Source organism: Dendroctonus ponderosae, unplaced genomic scaffold, assembly GCF_020466585.1.
Source record: "Dendroctonus ponderosae isolate FM_Combo_2020 unplaced genomic scaffold, Dpon_F_20191213v2 Dpon_F_20191213_1, whole genome shotgun sequence".
NCBI lineage: Eukaryota > Metazoa > Arthropoda > Insecta > Coleoptera > Curculionidae > Dendroctonus > Dendroctonus ponderosae.
Genome location: NW_026017110.1, coordinates 44898773 through 44904119, shown reverse-complemented (window position 1 = coordinate 44904119; position 5347 = coordinate 44898773). Strand labels below are relative to the sequence as shown.

The 5347-nt window shown below is 35.0% G+C and overlaps 1 long non-coding RNA gene across 1 annotated transcript; it reads left to right on the top strand.

Annotated features, from left to right (window-relative positions):
* Positions 1–4796: 4796 nt before the first annotated feature.
* On the top strand, positions 4797–5322 carry LOC125502422. The gene is made up of 2 exons (XR_007280189.1): positions 4797–5085; positions 5158–5322. It is a non-coding gene; the product is annotated as an uncharacterized LOC125502422 (long non-coding RNA).
* The last annotated feature ends 25 nt before the right edge of the window (positions 5323–5347 follow it).

The window sequence follows — 5347 nt, the reverse complement described above, 5'->3', positions numbered from 1 at the left end:
CGTTAAATTTGAAATCGAGAAAAAAAATAGGGGGTTCCATTTGAAATAAGCAACTTTTTGAGGTTTAAAAACATGCAAGTTTAGAGGCTAATTGCTCGGTTTAGAAGTATTTCCTTATAATTTAAAACATATCTACACGTAGATCATGATGTTCTGTTAGAATCGCTGAAAACTGTGTTCCAAAATTCGCAGCGGGTAGTGTACAGCATCGATTTCTGTGAAACCCAGTAGCTGTCAAAACTTTCACATTTTTACGAATAACTCGGAAATCGTAAATTTTTCAGGTAAAACGGTTGAAACAACCATAAATTAAAATTGTACGGCCAATCTGAAAATAACAAAAAAAAAGGGGGGGGTTTCATTTAAAAAACCAGAGTTGGTAACTACCACACGTTTATGATGCACCCTGTATATTGGAAAGTAATTTTAGAATGTGGACTTTTTAAACGTGAAAAACTTTCGTTGGACGAATTTTCTTGTAAACTTCATATTTACTGAGATATCGCACTTTGACGCACTAATGAGCAACCCTGTATAAGCGTGGTCCAAAATGTTATAATTTTTTAAAAAGGTGTTTCCCTCTTCCTTCTAAGCGCTCATTATCATTTTGCTGTCGAATGTGCCCTTAAAGCAGGAATAAATTGCGAATTTACCTCAAAGTTTTCAAAAAAGATCCAAAAAATGAAGCCTATTGACAGAAAGTGTATTTTAATGTTTGATGAAATTTCATTATCAGAACAGCTAACTTTCGATAAATCCAGAGACATGATTATTGGATATGTGGATCTTGGCCACCTAGGTCGGGTTAACAAATCTGCAAATCATGCCTTAATTTTTATGGTTTATGGGCTTCATAAAAATTGGAAACAGCCGGCAGCGGTTTTTTTTACTAGAGGTACTGTGGAATCTAAGCCTTTACAATCCCTTGTTAAAGACATCATAATAGCTTTGGAAGCTGCTGGTCTTGTCGTTCTAGCGACGGTTTGTGATCAGGGAGCTACCAATGGCAAATCGATTTCAAATTTATACCTCAAAACCCAAAACGGAAATTATGAACCACATTCATATTTTAAAATCAACAACCACAAAATTTTTACTCTTTTTGATACTCCGCATTTACTGAAATCCACAAGAAATTACCTTTTAAAATATTGTATAAAAGTTGATAAATTCAATATTGCTGAAATGGATCATATTCGGCAATGTTTCAACATCGATAAACAAAGACGGCTTCAAGGCATGAGAAAGAATACCTGAATTTAAGAGGCAAAAATCGGCTTAAGATGAAGGTATCTGTAGCGGCGAAAACCTTAAGTCATACGGTTGCTCCATGTATGAAGCAAACCATTAGCAACCCTTGTAATAACTTGGCAGCTGATGCAATCCATACTGCAGAATTTATTCATGATATTGACTGTCTATTCGACAGCTTTAATGGTCGACTCCCTAGTCCCGAGTTAGGAAAGCCGTATTGTAGGTGCTTATCGGATAAATTTGCGCATAAGCCATTGTGGCTCAATTTAAAGCCAAAAATACAGAGCTGGGAATTTATTTCTGCACAATCCTGCAAAACAAAAATGGTCAATGGATCAATAACATCGATGCGATATGTCAATTATGGGACGTATGCCGGCGTTTAGGTTTTAAATTTAAAAGAACTAGGTCATTAAACCAAGATCCCTTAGAAAACATGCTTTCACTACTGCGTAATCTTTCCGATCAGAATACAAATCCTAATTCATATCAATTAATATCATTTTTCAAAACGGCAGTTACTACAAATTTAATTGCTCCCACTTGCAATCGTAATTGTGAAAAAGATGAAAGCAACATTTTAGACAATTTACAGGACTTTTTAGATAATGAAACTAACGATGATTTTATACTATTGCAAATTTTGCAGAAAAATGAGCTTGATAAATTAGAAATAACTGGCATGGCCATAGAATTCGACGAAGGCGACAAAAACACATCCGCATATGTAGCTGGTTTTTTAATCAAGAAGCTACAGTCAAAAATTACTTGTTATGAGTGCTTAGAAAACCTAATTTCTGAAAATGTTGAGTCACATCATACCTTTACAATGCCACTGCCACTAAAGAACTAACATATATTTTAATGAGACTATATGACATAATCATGCATATATTACCAAAGTTCGGGCATATTACCCATTTAACAACAAAAAATTAAAATCTTTATCAAGGACAAAATTTCTTTTGAGTGGTTCACATGCAAAGAACATTTAGAAAAGGTGTTAAAATATATTTTAAATGTATCTATCGATTTAATAATTAAAAAATTTTGCGACGATTTGCACCGATCTCTTAACATCACCAAGAGAAGTAAATACGACCAAAACAAATTTAAAAAAGTTAAGCGCTTGTAGGAACTTTTATTTAATTTTTATTTTTTCTGAGCCTCTTGGTCAATTCTAGATAAAAACTTCTTTTAATATAATTAATGATTCAGTTACCCCAGTTTTTTTCCCATTTCCTCGCTTTGGTTCCAATGATGAATCTAGGCGCCCGATCAATGGTTTTTATTCCTCTGAGGTATGGTACATTACCCTGAGGTAACAAAGCTTCCCATTTTTGAACAAAGAACTGAAACATTAAATCTTCAAAACGCAGACTAAAGTTATTTTCATAAAGAAGGGAGGGCAGTTGGATTTCCACTTGTTTTTTCCCCTTCAGGACTTAGGTTTAGCTACCCAGTTCTTCCTTTTGGGACTCTTCGTAAGACTATTTCTGTTTTTTACTACACAAATGTTTACTTACTTAATAAATGTTATTTTATTTTGATTTTAGTACCTATATATTATTTCATTCCCTTTCATGGATCCCCTTAAAGCAATTTATTTAATAGTGACATATCTAACTACATCTGGATCAAAAATTGCGTTCTGAGTGTTACAATTTAGATGTCCTTGCACATTGTAGTCTCGGTTCATTATTAGTGGAAACAGGAATTTGTGAGCACCCTGTTGAGTAAACAGCTCATTTTCCATTAATAACCGAGAGAACATGTGTAGACACCGAAATTTGGGTACCCGGAGTATTTTGTACCTTTAAAAAATTTAAATTCCCGCTTCTAATTAGCCGATAATCTAGATAGGGTAAGGTTGCCTATATTGGACCGGCTCTTAAATAGGACCCTTCTAAATTTGAGCAAACCAACGACAACTGGCGGTATCTGTTAATACCAACTAGAGCTGTACTCTAAAAACTGTTTTTGTTCCAACAAGTGTCCACCTGCAAACAGTGGTTGAGAAAATATTAGTGTTTTCCAGATTATTTAACATCTGATAAAAAAATACGACTACTTACCGTTCAAGTAAGTAACTATTAGATTTATAGTATCCTTATTTATCATGATTCATTAAATAGACCATAGTTTAATTTTTAGTAAATTTCCATAGTAATTTTTAAGAGGAAACGTTTTAAAGAGGAACTTTTAATAGGTGCTCCACCTGGCAGCATTGTCACTATTAGTGATACTGGACATATCAATAGTGAACTTTTTGTCAGATGGCTTAATTATTTTATTGAAACAGTTAAGCCAAGTCCCGAAGCCACTGTTTTGTTATTGTTGGATGGTCACAGCACCCACAGCAAAAACCTACGGGCTCTACGAATTGCTAGGGAGAATGGAATTAGGTTATTACAGTTACCAAGTCACACCACACACAGACTTCAGCCATTAGATGCTGGATTTTTCAGAGCCTTTCAAAACTTCTATGGGCAATGCATTGAAAAATGGTGCGGCATAATGTGGGTCGTACTCTATCAACGTTTCAAGTTTCCGGGATAATTGACGAGGTTTATGGACTTGCTGCAACAGTGAGAAATGCACAGAACGCTTTTCGTGTTGCCGGCATTTAGCCTATAGATGAAAATGTTTTTCAAGAAACAGATTTTGCAGTTTCAATAATTTTTAACAGTGCTTCGACTTCCTACCAAGAATCACAACAAGAAGCATCCTCTTCTGAAGAAGATAATTTAACTTTGGCGCAAATCGCATCACGAACGAAGCGAGCAGAACCAACTTCCCAGAACGTTTCAGTTCACGAAATTTCGCCGTTACCCATAAGCAAATCACAATCATCAAAAATTTCCCGAAACCAAGACGCAGTGGAATTGACGAGTTTTCCATACAAAAATTAACTTGAAGCAAGAGCCGAGGCATTTAAAGTGAAATTTGTTAAAACTACTTTTAACCACTAATTTGTTAAAAAGCGGTTGTTAGAAAAAGCGAGCACGATTAGATGAAGCTAAATCTGACAGCTGGTATTGTGAAATATGCGAATCTGAATTAGTTGAGGAAATGATCCAGTGTCTTAAATGCAAAATGTGCCAATGTTTCGCTGAGAACTAAAATATTTTATTGTTCAAACTGTAAAACCCAAGATTGAGTTGAAATTCTTGTGTTATGTTTGTTTTCTTTATATATCGCTATCCTAAATTGAACTTTTGTTAATGTTTTTTCTTTTGGAAAAATTTAATACTATAAACTAATTTGTACCTTTTGTTTGTGGGTTTTTGAAATATAATCAGTATGTAGGAAAGCATATTTGTAATAAAAATTTGAAATATTTAGTAACATGTGGTATACAGCAGGTGTTTGAAAAGTGGTCCAAATTAGGCAACCTTACCCTACCTGTTTTACCGTCCAAGCTTCCCGTTATTGACGATCAGCCGGTTGTAGCGCAAAGCGGGTCCAAGTTTTAGCATTATACCGCCACCTCTCTTATTTTACTTTCTCTATGCATCCATACCACCGAAAATACGGCACAGCCACCTATGCTAAAAGCATTGAACTATATACTAACTGGAACGGCATCGGCCATAAGCAGCTATTGTCAGGGGCCGTAGCGAGTATTTGTATGATAGAGACGGGTACAGGTAGGTATTCCGCGTCGTGTTCATCACATGTGCTTATATGCCGACTTTTATACTGCGTCATATATTTTGTTTATTTTTGTTTACAACGAACTGTTTTTAAATTTGCAAACATGGTTATGGGATGTGTGGCATATCAATGCAATAATGTGCATAATAAGAATAGTAATATTCAATTTCATGGGTAAGTTTTTACACCATTTTTCAAACTAGCCGCATGTAAACATTTTGAATCATTAATGTGAAATTATTTTAGTTTTCCGTTTAAACGACCTGAAATCCTGACAATGTGGATCAATGCCATAAGGTGGGAGGACTGGACACCATCCAAAAGTAGCAAATTATGCAGTGTCCACTTTTTGGACACTGATTATCAAATACGCCCTGGGACCAGTGTTAAATTATTAAAGTGTGATGCAGTGCCAAGCATTTTCAGTTTTCCAGAA